Source organism: Podarcis tiliguerta (assembly GCF_965153285.1).
Source record: "Podarcis tiliguerta genome assembly, chromosome: 8".
Lineage (NCBI taxonomy): Eukaryota > Metazoa > Chordata > Lepidosauria > Squamata > Lacertidae > Podarcis > Podarcis tiliguerta.
Window position 1 is genome coordinate 37321741 of NC_139541.1, and position 15949 is coordinate 37337689.

The 15949-nt window shown below is 43.5% G+C and overlaps 1 long non-coding RNA gene across 1 annotated transcript in view; it reads left to right on the forward strand.

Moving 5' to 3' along the window:
* The window catches only part of LOC310682788, a 28367-nt gene extending 12875 nt beyond the window's left edge, over positions 1-15492 (forward strand). Inside the window, exons 2-3 of the long non-coding RNA XR_014514157.1 lie at positions 9890-10088; positions 14737-15492. This is a non-coding gene — a long non-coding RNA (uncharacterized lncRNA). The remainder of the gene's footprint in view (positions 1-9889; positions 10089-14736) is intronic.
* Positions 15493-15949: the final 457 nt, after the last annotated feature.

The following is a 15949-nucleotide window of genomic DNA, read 5'->3' on the forward strand; positions in this document are numbered from 1 at the left end:
ATGGTAGGATTTAAGTGTAGATTGACAGGGGGGTTATGTAATTCTCCTTCTCCATCAGCACCGTTAGGTATCCAGAGAATAAATTAAGCATAGTTTTACAGCAATGGCAGCATGGTAAGCTGTATGCGTGCGTAAAAAAATTATGCAAAATATACTAACTATATTGAGGATAGTAGAAGAAAATGGTTGGAAGAAGCTTGCAAAAGATCCTTATAGAATATGGCTTGTTTGTAGACGCTCTGCTGTTTCATCAAGTCAGTTGTGCCAAATCTGTGAAGGCACCTGCTCTGGAAAAACAACCTGCGCCGTTTTGGTGAAGAATACAGTTCTATTTTTATTTATGCTTTGAAAACTACAACAAAAGGGGGGGGGCGTTGGATGAATAAAATAGAGGGGCGAGAAATATTTTTATGTACATATTTTTATGTACTTTCTGTTTAAACCATATTTTGGATCTCTGTTTTGGATCTTTGGAGCTTTGAAACCTACGGGTGTAACCTTCTGCATTATTTTAAAAGTCCCTCGCAATCTTTGAGAATTATTCCCAGAGAAATTCACCCAAATCCAGGTGTTAAATGCATTTAAGGGGGTGGGGTGAGTTAGACGGTGCATACCCAAATATGGAGATTTATTTCCTTGAAGGAACGAGGTAACACCCTGTAATGTATAAAACGACCTGTGTTCGGGTACAATGATGTTCAGATCTTGCTCCTCCTTAGCTGACACCTAACGGTCTATCGAAACATTCTAAAGAAGTCTAAACATTCTATAAATATCTCCCGTGATATTGGTGGGCTGGCTACTAAAAGAAAAAAAGAATCGATTTCCAGATTTTTAAGTAGCAATACCACTTTCCAATGCTCAAAGTAATAATAAATTAATCCTTACAAAGTATCAGTTAATTCGCCAAATCACATATTAAATTGGATTTCATAGGGGCAACTCTTGTGGGTCAGGGTCCGCCGCTGATAACACATTTTTTACTCGGTCATTAAAAAAAATAATCTATTTAATCTCTTTAATCGGGTTCGTATTTTTCGTTAAAAGCTCCTCAAAAACGTCCTGAGTGCTGGGGCACTCTTAATTGTTAATAGGTTGCTCGTATTAGAGAGCAGCAATTAAACTGAGATTCTTCTCTCAACAAAAGTTAAGTGGAAACAAATTGGTAACAAATCAGCTGGACTTAACCTTCCACGTAAATATATCTCGGGCTGAGAGGTCGAATCCCTTTCTTGCTGGTTCTTGGGGGGTGGGGGCAGGAGGGTACGGAAATTGTTTAGATTTCAAGCACGACTCCGTTAAGTCTATTTATTTCAATGGGCCTACTCTGAGCAAATATTACTGGACTGCCGCCCACCCTTCTCGGGAATGAAAGCGAGAGGGCTAGATGGCTTAGCCAACTCTGAGACAAGCAAGTGCAAATTCACGAATCCAAAAATAATAATTATTCGGAGTCCATTAAGACTCGAGATTCCGCCCCCCACTTCCTCGTCCTCCTTTCCTCCCCCGTTTTTCTTGCCACACGCAACTACAGAAAGGGCAAATCTGAAAATATTCGAGCCATGGAAGGTGTTAATAAAACGTGTCACTTCGCTCTCCAAGTCTGTGTGTGGTGGTGGAGATTGGGGTGCGTGTGTTTAAGAAAACAAAGCTCTTTGCTTATCTTGAGAGAAAGAAAGAAGAACTTTGCACACTCAGCTTTCTTTTAAAAAACGATATAATACTGCGTTGCACAGGGAGATATGTGAACCAAAACATCAGACAAACTCTTACGGAACGTAGTAGTCCGGCAAAGAAGCGTTGATATATTCATGATGTTGCAGGTTGTGTTCATAACGGAACCGGTTGTGAACCTGCAACACAAAGGATTAATTCCAGGGTTGAGGGAAGTACCATGGGCCAAGCCAGAGAGTTTCTAATTCCTGAGCTCACCTTGACCAATTCAACTCCACATCCATATATTGGGTAGAAGAGGGCTACCTGGCCGGCTCGTAATGCGTGCAGGAGACATCCTGAAGTTCTTTTCGTACTCTCAAGGCATATTGAAATGGGAACTGATCATTAGTGTTAAATGAATCTGAGTCTTCAAACCAGCAGAGGTTAAGCTCTTCCCCCAGTTTTGTGTATTCAGAAAGTTTGCGCATCCAGGCTGCAATACAACATTTGCTTGGGAATAAGTCCCATTGAGTATAGCAGGGCTTACTTCCAAGACCAAGGAAAGGGTCAGTGGCAAAGCATCTGCCTTGCATGCAGAAAGTCCCAGATTCAATCCCTGGCATCTCCATGTAGGGATGGAAGAGATCCTTGTCTGAAACCCTGAAGAGTCGCTGCCAGTCAGTGTAGACAATACTGAGCTAGATGGACCAATGGTCTGGCTCATTTTAAGGCAGCTCCCAAGTTCCTAAGCATGTGCAGTATTGCCCTGTGCTTTTCAGCTTCCTCTGGATCTTGGCAGGATCTTTGATACTAGCTGATAATAGATAGATGATAGATGATAGATGATAGATAGATAGATGATAGATAGATAGATGATAGATAGATAGATAGATAGATAGATGATAGATAGATAGATAGATGATAGATAATAGATGATATAGATAGATGATAGATAGATAGATAGATGATAGATAGATAGATAGATAGATAGATAGATAGATAGATGATAGATAGATGATAGATAGATAGATAGATAGATAGATAGACGATAGATGATAGATAGATAGATGATAGATAGATAGATAGATAGATAGATAGATATAGATATAGATATAGATATAGATATAGATAGATAGATATAGATAGATGATAGATGATAGATAGATAGATAGATAGATAGATAGATAGATGATAGATATAGATAGATAGATAGATAGATAGATAGATAGATAGATGAATGATATAGATAGATGATAGATATAGATAGATAGATATCTGCTTCCTCTTTCTATTATAATATTAGTAACCAGGGAAATACGTTTGTCCTAGGTGAGTCTGATTGTTTACAAATCTTGTCTCTTTCTCTTCAACTTTTTCTGTATTTTCTGTTCTTTAGCGAGTCTTCCCCTCACAAATAATGCGGCCAGCTACATTCCTTTCTCCCTTGAACAAGTAACCAACAAAAGCATTTTTGTTCTATAAAAACCTCGACGTGAAAAAACCTGGACCATTAACCTGATGTCCTCCCCAATTCAAATCATTCCACAGGTCTGGGTACAAACCTGTTCCCAGGTTTGGGGAAAGCAAAAGGCCCCCAATTTATTTCGCCTTGAAGTTATTTAAAACATGACAGCCAGGAGCCAAAGCGAAGCCCCTTTGCATCCCATTGTTTTCAATGGGGACTTGAACACCTGCGCCGCTCACTTCCTATTGAAGCCAATGGGGCTTAAAGCTGCGATCCTATATTCACCTCTTAGGGAGATTCAAGTCCCTTTTAACACACTGATATTTACTTCTGAGGAGACATGGTTAGGATCGCGCTGTAAAACATGCGGAACGTGGTCTAGACCGTGCCCTGCGAGTGTGGGGTGTGTGTGCGCGTGCTTGCGTGTGTGTGTGAAGTAACGGGACGAAGAAAACCACACCGTTTAGGAGCAAAATATTGACAGATCTCTCATTTTAGAAACTGCAATTATATTAATGACTGGAGAGTTTCGTTCTTTTCAAGGGGAAAGGGAAGTTACTCTCTCGGTTTTCAGTCAAATGACAGGATTCTTCCATGTTTACCTTTGTCCTGAAGTGGGGCGAGGTGGGGGCGAGGTAGAGAGACAAGCAAACCATATTAATAACCCGTGATATGAAACTGCTTCCCATAATCTCCCTCTTTCTCCTTGAATATTTTCTCGTTCTTTTTTTTCTTCCAAAAAGCTGAATTTATAATTTTATAGTTTTGGGTTGTTGTTCTTGTTGTTAGCAACCTCAAAGGCAGGTTCTACCAACCTTCTAGTTTCTCTGAGGAGGGCTTAATTTGTGCCAAACCTCTCCAAAGTTGATATCCAGAACGCTCGGGGCAATTCTTCCAGAAACATGGGGTGAAATAATAGCAATCAAGAAAGGGGTCTCTGGCATGATAAAAGTCTGTAGTTTTATCAGGACAAGTTACTTGTTGTTTACTGTTGTAACAATTGCTTTCTCAAAATTTATCTTCTGTACCATGAAAAATAGATAAGTATTTTTTTTTTAGAAAGGGGTCTCTGAGTCTTGTGCAGAGTGTCTTCATAGAAAAACAGGAAGTTGCCTTTATCTAACTCAGTAGTGTCTACACACTGGCTGGCAGGGGCTCTCTAGAGTCTTTTCCAGCGCTACCTGGAGATGCCAAGGATTGAACCCAGGGACTTTCTGCATGCAAAGCAGATGCGCCGCAACTGAACTTCGGCTTCTTCGCCTCACCAGGTTGACTTTATCCTGTCTCTAAGATGAAGGAGACGGACTTCTCAGAACAAGTGGACACCTCTCTTAGAAATGAGTAGGGTTGCAACTGAACTAAAGGCATTTTTGACAGTGAATCATATACCTTTTAGTCGATTAATCGACAAAGTGAATGGCTAAGGCAATGTTTCCGAAGCATCCTTCTCTTTTTAGGTGATGCACATATCTGGCGTATCTGGCATATTCTCAAAAGAGGCATTGCCTCTTATGAGAGGAAGGTGGGAATGTCTCCATTTAGATAGGGCTTGTCACCATTAGTTCAGTATTTTTATTTTTATTTAAACCAATATTTTTCTTTAAACGAACAAAAAAGTAATGCTCCAGTAATTGAGAACAAGTTTTTAGTGGATTCTGCTTGGGACAACATTAGAGAACATACTATCTACTGCTGAAATGTTTAATCGATTAAACTAGCTGATTAATCGATTAAACATTGCAGCTATGGACGTTAAGGACTCATGTTATTTGCTGTTGTCTTAAGAAGAAAGAGAAATTGGGAAATACACGTGGGGGAGACAAGGAGAGAGACCGAGAGAGAACCTAGGTACAGGTATATTATCCAGTTCTGAGAATCCTGAATGAAACAGACAAGAAACGTTTTCCAGCTGAAGCTTATTTTTCTTGCATTCTGGATATTCTTATGCAAAGGGAAAAATACCTCTACATGTTAGAGGTGAAATATTATCTGACAGATGGGGGTGCTGAGCCTTCTGAAAACTAATATCTCCGGTCTGGAGAGTCCCTCGCTGGCGAGGAGGAATTTAAACAGCTCCCACCCACAACCTAGTTAAGCCCAAACATGTAAATTCACACAACCCTATTGCACTGACGCGTCGTTAAATCTATGAGACTTCACATTCGGGTGCTACACGCATTCTGCTGACAACACGCAGCAGTGGTTTCCTTTACTTCAGAACCATCTTTTGCCACAAAATCAGGGCTTTCCCTTGAATTCGTAGTCACTCCACTATCACCCTTGGTTCTACAGTCGCAATCATCACAAAGGCGGCTTAGAGCTCGCGCTTTCTCCGTAAACACCAAGGAAAGCTAAGAGACAGACAGGCTGTCAAAAGACAACTTCCAAAGGTGGCAGATCCTGGTTAAACTACTTGCGTGTTCGCTTGGTTTAAGCTCAGCGGGACTGTTCTGGAGAAAAGGGAGTAAGGCAAACTGTGAGGACTCTCTGGTTAGGGGCACTTGCACGTTCCGGACAGAGCCTAGCACACGCTGGAACCAAAATAAATATGGATGAGAAGGAGGAGGGCGGCGGCAGTATGTTGCGTTTAGGATTAAGTAGCGCGGGCAAAGAGGCGCGCTGGAGACGACAGACTTGGTGAAAAGCCCATTAAGATCTGCACCGATTAAGCGGTGAATGCTTGCAGATCCATTTCTGAATTTCCCCCCAGAAACAGAATCCGAAATGACAGGAAGGGCAAAACTAGCTTTTAAGAAAAGGGGGAAATCCACTTCTGTTTCCCATTTCTCCTACCCCACCTCAGTTCCTCCCTCTTCCCCCCTAAAGCAAACGAGAAGAGCTTTGTCAGTGCTTAAAGGAGCCATTCCAAAACCAATTAGAACCCCTTCGTCTCGTTTGTATGTATTGTTAAGGCATCTGGGGAGAGCGCGCGTCAGATCTGCCGCCCAACCATTGAGAACGCTGAAAAGGAGACTCGGACGAGGTTGGAAAACAAATACACGCGGCCAGTTATGAAGCCCAAGCCGGAGAGCCTGGCGGCGGCGGCAGAAATAGTAGAAGTTGGGGCGGGTGGGGGAAGTGTCGGAAGGCGGATTTCAGACAGCGGAACCGCGGGATTCCTGTCCTGAAACCCATCCCGGGGAATAATAGGCAAAATGCTAATTTCAGTGATGCTTCTGCTGTGAAGAACGCCAGCAGTTACGCATAGAGCCTCTGCTGGCTTATTTACTTACGCGCAGCGCAGTTCTGTATAGAGCTACTCTGGAGTAAGCCCTCATGGACTACTTGATTTCTAAGTAAGTATGTGTAAGGGTCTTGCCTACTTTCTATCTTAAGAAAATAATGATAATATCCTGGCTTTCGTTACAATATCCGGAAGGTTTAAATGTATAATCCACAAGTGTATAATCCCCTTTCGGGAAACGAGTTGAGAACAGAGGAAACGGCCTTCTTTCGAGCTGAATGACGGATCCTCCGTCTATCACAGAACACTGACTGGCAGCAGAGATTCAAAAGGGTGGGAGGGTTGAATTTCTGAATAGAAAGCGTGTATTTTACCTCTGAGCTGTTTCTCCCACAGCTCTGTGGTAGGAAAACGAGACACAATGGATAGAGAGCGCCCAGTTTCATCGTCTGCAGAATTAGGGAACAGCCACAAACACCGTTGCGCTTCTCAGGGGTCGCACAACAACGCACAGATCACTCCTGCGTGGAGTTGCTTTCTTTCTGATTGGTTTGCTGTTGTTTGCGGAGTTCAGCATAGCCTCAAAGCCTGCGCTTATTTCCATCATCATAGACAGAAGACCCACACGACACATTTAATGCACCTCCAAAGCTCATTTAAAACACATTGTTCCCCTCCCCCCGGGCAAATCATGGGAACTATAGTCTGATAAGGATGATCATTGGGACTATAGCTGTGGGAGAGGGAAAACTATAGTTTCCAGGATTATTTTGGGGAAGTAATGTGCTTTAAATGTTCGTTGGGTTTTATGGTAAGGATATTCCAAAGAGATAAATTTAAGCTTACGCGTTTACGGCTCTGGAAGAGAGTATACTCAAGATTACTTAGTGCACGTTAGTTACTAAAAAAGAAGAAGATTATTCCCGTGCTCACAGTGGTTAAATTGCATATTTCTCTGTCTTTTATTCAGTGGGCTCCTATGGGTGAAGCGTGGTGTAGTGGTTAGAGTGTCGGACTAGGACCTGGGAGACCAGGGTTCAAATGAAGGCATGAAGTTACTGGGTGATTTTGGGCCATTCATTCACTTTCAGTCTAACCTACCTCACAGCATAGGAACCAACTCCTAGGGGCCATGGGGTAAGGGGTCCTCCACAAAGCTGATGGGCATTCCCATTCAAATATTGTGTGTCATGTGATCGATTATGCGGGGCGGGGCTTACCTGGGCCCCCCACAATTTTTTATTCGAGTTGGCACCCCTGCCTCACAGGGTTGTTAGGAGGATAAAATGAGGAGGCGGAGGAGGAGAACTAGCTTCTCTCTCTCTCTCTCTCTCTCTCTCTCTCTCTCTCTCTCTCTCTCTTTCTTTAAGCACTGGCTCATGCTAGGAAACGAGGGAGTAGCAATTATTCCACAGCGATGACCTCGCGGAATGTAGAGACTTCATTCACAGATGCTCCAGAATCGCCCTGGTTGAAGCCTGCGTGGCTTCTCCAGAGCAAGTGGATTCAAAACCGTCCAGCTTCACATTTAACACTCTTTGACTAAACAGCCCAGCAAAGCCCAAGGGGGGAGAGAGAGGTCGCCTATTCAAGAGCTGTCAGCAAGAGATTAAAAGCCCCAGGATGGCGTTGAACCCGAGGCTTGAGTCAAGTGGTGGAAGGAGGGGCGTGCGGGGAGGGGGAGACTCTCAGCAATTCGGGCGGGGGTGGGAGGAGACTTAAGAGAAGGGGAGACAGGCGTGTTTCAGAAAGGGGATCTTTACATCGGCCTGTCAGTATCCCCTGAGCGTAACCCAAAAGCGCAGATCCACACCGCACATTTAAAGCGCATCCAATGCACCTCGAAACAACATTACTTCGCCCCAGGGAATTATGGGAAGCATAGTTTGTTAAGGGGGCTGGAAATTGTAGCTCTGTGAGGGGGTAACTAAAGTTCAGGTGCTTTAAAGGTGCGCTGGATGTGCTTTAAAGGTACGGTGTGGAGACCTTCCTGTTCAGACAGGTCTTTGAAAACAAAGGTGCAGACGATGCTTGATCCGTGGGCTGCTGTCAGGGCAACCAGTTTTTAAACTTCCGGCTCTAAATGTGTCCTGGTGTATTTTAATTATTGTTTTTAATTATTTTGCTTTGATTAGTTTGTTTTGTACAGTATACTGTTGCTTTTGAATGTTGTAAGCCGCCTTGAATCCCAGCTTGGGAGAAAGGCAAGCTATAATACATAAAAATAAATAAATAAGGTTTCTTGATACACACTCCATGGTCACAGCGACACACATTACATATATCCTGTGTATGGAGATTCATATGTGTCTATACCATCATAGCTCCACCCACCCACAATAAAATGACACAGAAAGAGAGTTATGTATACATACTGTATTAAATACACATAATCTAGTTGTGGAACTGTTCTCATGCGCACACACATACCAGGAGGACAGACAAAAGACAATGCTTCTGTACACAGTGCACAGTTAGTTTATGGAACTCCCTGCCTCAAGATGTGGCGATGTCCCATTTTCCCGTCGTCTTGAAAGCGGGATTAGACAGTGCAATGCCGAGGTAGGTGGGCCTCTGAGCTGAAACAGCCGGTTATGTTCTTGCACTTCACACATCCTGTTCTAGATGCATACTGCTCTTGTTTTTCCAGCCATCCAGTGATTAATAGATGACCAGCGGCCTTCTTGCCCTCTCTCCTAAAACATAAAGCTGGAAGGGTGGTGATGGCTGCCCAGTGGGACGCTTCTCTGCTCATGCTCAGAGGACGTCTCCTCTCCATCATGTGAGCAAAACCCGGACATTAAAAGAGATTCCGGGGAGAAGCTCTTTGGGCCAAATGTAGTCTTGCTCAGATCCATTGACTGAGGACTCTCACCTGTCCTCCCCGCCCCCACTCCATCCTAAATATATGCACTAAGTATCTCACACTTTACATGTGAATTCTTGGGGAGCCCAGATTTTTTAGGGTAAGGGGAAAACTCTGCCAAAAGCCACTACGAGACCTAGAATTGTAGTGCAAACGTTGAGTGGCGATCCACAGTTCAGTTCCCTTCCTCTTTATAATCCCAACCCTCCTTCCTTCCCAGTTTGCCAATTTATATGCTGTTCGATTCCCAATTTCCTCTATCCATCCATCGCTCCCTCCATCTATCTCTGTACTCCGCGCAATCACGAAGCCAAGCGGCGAAATGGTCTCTTTCTCTCTCTCTTCACTTGACTAGCTTGGTAGGTGGCCCTGTATATTTGGGTTAATGTCGTGTTTATGTTAATGAAAAAGGGGGAGATAAGATTACAAACAGACCACGGCATGCCCTGATTTCTGTCGCTGCTGGGTTCGTCTAAACTGTATATTTCCAGACTAATCAGTTTCGGAGAGCGAAAATGACTGTTGCCTCGAAGACCTCTCTCGCCGCCGCCCGGCATCCCCCCTCCCCAAAACCGACATTTTCAATTAAAAAAACAACCAAGGGAATATTGATTGTGTTTCCTCTGGAGATAGTGTATATCTAATCTGTTGCTATAAAGAGGAAGAGACGCACAGGGATTTTTGGACTGTTTGATTTGTTGCTTTTTTCCTCTTTCAGAAGAGAGTGAAGGCAGAAGAGGCTTGAGGATCGCAGCAAGGATGTCTGGATGAGACCACTGAGCTGAATCACACACCGTTTTGCCCTTTACACTACAATCCGATATACACTTTTGTAGGAGTAGGTCCGGATTGTGCTATTAAAGACACACCCATGTCACTTGAGAAATTAAGCACTTGTCTGTCTCCCATGAAAAAAAGTGAGACCTCGATGTTTAACTTCGTCTATAGTTGGAAATGGCTCCTGACAGTTCTGTTAGACATTATTATTATTATTATTATTATTATTATTATTATTATCCACCATGACATTACACCCACTAAAATTAATGTACCTAAGTTGGCCGTGTCCATTAAACCCAATGGGTCTACTCTGAGTAGGACCAGCATCTGCTATCACTTATTATGATAATTACTATTATTATTACTATTTCATCTCCAAATTTTATAATGATCACGTTTCCTGCCCGCCCCCATCCTTTCCACGCTGGACCTTCAAATAAGTCTAAGCTGTCGATCATTTCAAGGCTTTCTTTTGTCACTTAAAGAAAGTAGTGGCAACGTTTCCCTGAGGGGGGGCGGGGCGGGCTGTGGAGGACATTTATTGAAACTTCAGGATCCGGGGAAAGTCTTGCGGCACAAGCAACGAGGGTTTCCCCTGCCTCCCCCCACGCTAAGATGTGGCTGGTTTTGGTGCGATCACTGGCGAGAACGCAAACATCTGAAACAATCCCGCGCCCGTATAGGGCACCGCTTCCAAATACAGTTGTATCCGTTTTCCCTAAGCCTCCTTAGATGTGCATCTTTAGGTACCAAAAATAGCACTGCGTTCTGTATTGCACAGCTTGGATTCTTGAACGAGTGAGAGGTGTACCAGTGTCTTTTGAGTGATTAAGGGAAAAAATGGGCAGGACTACCCCCCGCACATTGTAAATCCCCATTTACAAAGCCAAGACAACCACAAACGTTATTAAGGCAATTAAAAGATTTATGGCTGTGAATAAGAAAACATATGTAAAATCCAATGCTTTGGGTTGTATCCAACTAAATTCTGCGCAGAGTAGACCCATAGAAAATAATGGGCAAGCCTAACTTAGGTCCACTCATTTCAATGGCTCTGCTCTGAATAGAAATTTGTTGAATACAACAGAGCGTTCTAAGGCAACATAGAAATCTAATATTGGTTGATTCGTTTTGAGTGGGTTTTTATACACTTTAAAAAAGTATTTCAAAGAGAAAGTCCCTTTTAGGACAGAGAGGGGAGGGTATGATTATTTTAAATAAATGATCAGTACTGGCATAGAAACAAAGCAATTAGTATTTACCAGAAAGCCATCTATACAACCCTGTTCCTTTTTTCTTGTTAAAAAAAATATTGACTTTAAAATATATTCCCCTGGAAAAGTCTTACCCATTTCATTTCAAAGTAATTTCTATAAACAGCAAACGAATTGTTATTGCGTAACAATATATTCATTTTCAATCCATTATGATCTATAAACAATCATTTGGTACGAGTCACAGATCAGGCATGGGAAGAAACTCAGTAATAAGCAAGCGCGCGGGGGGGGGGGGGGGGAGCCGCATACATGATCTCAGTCTTCCGTACAACCACCCTGTAAAATAGGTCAGTATTATTATGTCCATGTTGAAGAGGGAGCGCTGAGAGTGTGGCTGAGGCTGCAATCCTATGCTCTCTTTTCTAAGAATAATCTCCACTGAATTCAAGCAAACAAGCATTAGGACTGGGTTATTAGTGAGGTCTGAGGTGAGGGTAGATTTGCCCAAGAAGCAGAAAGACGCCCGAATTCCTTCCCAAAGAAGACACGGAGCTCCTATTTGGTGTATTCAATGGGGCTCACTTTCTAGAACACCTGCAATCCTATACCTATTTACCTGAGAGTAGATTTTACTTCTGAGCAGATATGTACAGGATTGTAACTATTCACTGTATTTAGGGTTACAGCGTTACAGGGTAATCCTGCCAATGCCTAAACAGAAGTAAGTCCCATTCAGTTAAATAGGATTTGCTCCCCGGTAAGTGGGTAAAAGGGTTACTGTTTTTCACAGTAAATTGGATTTCAACAAAACCGGTGGGCTTCTGTATCTTTTTTTAAAAAACTATTTTAAATAAAAACATTTTATAACCTAGGCTCAGGGTACTGCGATTCTCTCATACCCTTCCGCATTCCAGATGCTGGGATATCAATTTAAATAAATAAGCAATTCTAATCCTGGAGAAGAATGAAAAGTATTTTACTTCGCTTTAGCATAAGTGAAACGTATTGGTGGAGAGAGATATGGATCATAAAAAAAGGATGAGCGGACTTCAAGCTTGCGGGTTCTACTTCGTGTCGGAGCCAATATTAGTTTACTCGGAGTAGACCCCTTGAGATTAATAGACTAATTTAGGTCCATTCATTGGATTTGGAATTAAGTGCCAAATAGTGGTTTAGAAAGAAGGCATACAGTTAGAACGAAAGAACCGGGACACTTCTGAGTCAGCGAAGAGACTTGTGGGATCTTAAAGATTCTACATTTTATTATGGCTTAGGTAGACTGAAGTCAATTTCAACAGAGGAAAGACCACCTCTGAATTTGTGTCCAGAACCAGACTCAAGCCCACAGACCTACCCCCCCCCAATCCATTTCTCGTTCCCCCTCTCCAGCTTTCTTCGTTTCAGCAGATACATTTGGGGGTGGGGAGTTGCTGTGGTTAAACAACTGGGAGTCCAAAATCCTTGGTGAACTCCTGCAAATAGCACAGATAGTTCCCTCTGTACCTTCTTCTGCTCCTGCCCTTGTTCCTATTGAAGAAGACTAACGCAATATCCTCCTGCGGGGATTGCGCAGGTTGGGCTGCGCTCTTCAATGGAAATTGCGCAGGAGAACGACCCGCTGGATTGTGCCTTCAACGTTCTTCCTCGAAGCAGTCTTTTACATCCCCCGATTGCAGAACCGGGATGGTATTTCTCCTTAGAGAGGGGCAGCTTTGGAAGTCCCATTGCAGTGAATCGGAAAGTGCTGCGCCAAAACGCAGCTCCATAGCAGAAGCTACCGCCGGGATCGTGCCCATACTAGAGTCTCCCAGATCGCTTTGCATTTGCATCCCTTAATTCTCGATAACAGGAGTTTTATTTACACCGGTTTTTGGGTGCTTCCAAGGTGTCCCTAGTGCCCAGTGAAATTACCGTATTTTAATTTCTAGAAAGGGGTGGCGAGACGTTGAATCAACATTCGGGATTTTGAGGCAAACCAGTCAAGTTCTCGCTTTGTCCCATCTAGTATCATCATCATCATCATCACCATCATCATCTTGCCTGCCCTGCACCTTGAGGTCCCCTGGCAGGTTACAACGATGTAAAATACAGGATTGAAATCAGTTAAAACAAATTACAGTCGAGAGATTAGGATGGGTCCTAAATAGATGTTTCAGATGTTTCCCTAAAGTAAAACAAACAAATTAGCTAGTGTAGCTAGTGAAAAGAAAAACCCTGGCACTCCTCAATTATGTGCCACCTGGTTAATTTAGAGCTCTCTATGGGGTGGCGTGTGTGTGGCATCCATGGTACAGAACATCTGGTAAGAAATATGTTCAGGAAAGATAGGTGCAATTCACACACACACACACACCAATAAAATTCATTACACGACATCCCAATCTCTGAACAGTAAAAGATTCCAGAGGTGCCAAGGGTGTTGCCTAGAGGTTTGGTTTCCTGGGAATGAAGGTAGGAGGAGACTGTGGTGTCTTTAGGGTGTATGGTTTTATTTGCACAGGATGGAGGGACTCACAGCATTAACACCCCCATAGATCTTTCTTCTCCACTAGTCGCATCTTTGGATCCAGCACAGAGCAAATATATGCCTCCCTGAGGTGCAAATGATGAGTGTGTTTCAGGGGTGGGGCATGGGCATAGCCAGGATTGATGGGGGGGGCAGGATCAATGTTAGGGAGGGCAGAACTGAGCTATCTGCAATGCAATTGGTCAGTTAGTTAAATATATTTATTTATTTACTTGTTTTAGGGGGGCAGCTGCCCCCTGCCCCTCCTTGGCTATGCCCATGGGGTGGGGGCTTCTTTCTACCTTTAAGAAATGCCATGCTCTTCTTACAAAAGAGGATTATACAGAATGGAGGAGGAGAGGTCTTCTAATGCCTAGTCAGCCATGCTAATCAAAGGTGTCCCATTTACTTGAAGGTGCAGGAAGAGGAGGTGGAGCAGTGGGAAAGACCCACTGACAACATGACCTGCAACTAATGGCAAAAGCAGAATTAGTTGGCTCTGCCTGTCATTGTCTCTAGCTCCACTTTCTGCTCGTCTCCCTGTCTTCTGCCATCGCAGTCCTAAGGGGCACCAGCCACCATTAATGCCACACACACATGTCTTCACCCCTAAAAACTCGAAGGATGCTCTGGTCTCCAGAGATGAAAGCGACATGGCACGACCCATCAGCTGACAACCGTGGCCCACACAGCCTTGCTGAGGCTGATTCATCTCACCATTTGTCTGTCAGCACTTGGCTAATCCTTAAATAGCCTTCAGCAGGTGCTTCATGCTTCCGCCACCTCCTCCTGCCTCCCTCCTCTCCCCCACTTCTTTGCTCCCCTCTGCTTTTATCTTCTCTTTTAGATGGTGGTGACATTTTCTCCAGTTCGTTCAATTCCTGCCTGTTTTCCCTGGGGTGGTGGGTGAGGGTGGAGGGGCAGCCAAGATATTGTTTAATCCAGATTGAGCTGAGTTCATAAAACCAGAGCCAGAAGGGACCTTCCAAGGTCATCTAATACAACCCACTGCTTTAGTTTAGTCTTACATGGTCTACATTTCTTGGTTTTGTCTCACTACAGAAGAGAGGCTGCTTCTGGAAATCTCAACGGGCATGTATTTCCACCTGCCTTCCCCACCCCATTGCCTGAGATCCTTATCAGGAGGAGAGCTGTATTTGGGGCAATGATTGCTACAGGGGAAAGACTGCTGGAACCATCAAGGGGAGGCTGTAGAATGGCAGAAGAGGTGGGATGGTTTGCAGGCAACACACTGCTTATCTTTGGAGCAGCAGTGATTCATGCATAGGAAAGGATCCCCTTCCAATCTACTCAGATTGGATATTGAACTGTGAGGTTATGTGGGGCTTGAAGGACAGCCAATCTTTATCTCCCCAGGTGAGGGATGGGGAAAGGATTGATAAAGGAGACCCAGGTGAGAGCTGGGCTACCACACAGCAAGTTAATTTGGTGGGCATATGTGGAATGTCCTTTGGGACTAGTGACCCCACCAATTTTGGATGCTACCACTTTGTTTCCTTTGTGGATATTATTCTCGCAATTACGGTAGAATCATAGAATTGTAGAACTGGAAGGGACCAAAGGAGTCATCTAGTCCAACCCCTTGCAATGCAGGAATCATTTGAACCCATGTCCCTGAAATTAGGAGTCTCATGCTCTGTTTAGCTTTATGTTAGCTTATTTATATTGCTTTTGTATAGATTTATATTCTATATTTATTTGCATTATGATTATTTCTAATTGTTCTTACTTTTTTAAACTTGTTATATTTATTTGTTGTTGTTTATCTGGTATGTTGTGAGCCACTTTAAGCACTATTGTAGCAGCATACAAATAAATAAATAAATGGATAATGATGAATATGACTTTTTAAAAGCAAAATGTGAATAATCGCAGCCCCAGGATGTGTGCTTAGCCTCCGAAGTAAGGGTTAATGCTCAAGGTGCCTGAACAGTTACAACTAATCTGTGTTAGGCAAGCTTGAGTTTGCACTCTTGCTTAGCAACATAAGGAAGGAATGTCTTTGGTGGATCAGGCTGAGGTTGGGATAGGTCAGTATCCTTCAGTGGATTCCCAGAAACCAGCAAGCCCACAGGAAGATCAGTGATAGCCCTTCTCTCCACACCTGAATTTGTCTGTCTAGGGCTCATGCTAGTGGCGGGCAGGGATGGAAGCAAAAGTGGGAGGAGCAACAAATGAAAATTTTATCTTTGTGCAACAGGATTGTTTCTACATGCATCCACACACTGCTCCCGGCCTCCATCCAGACAAGCAA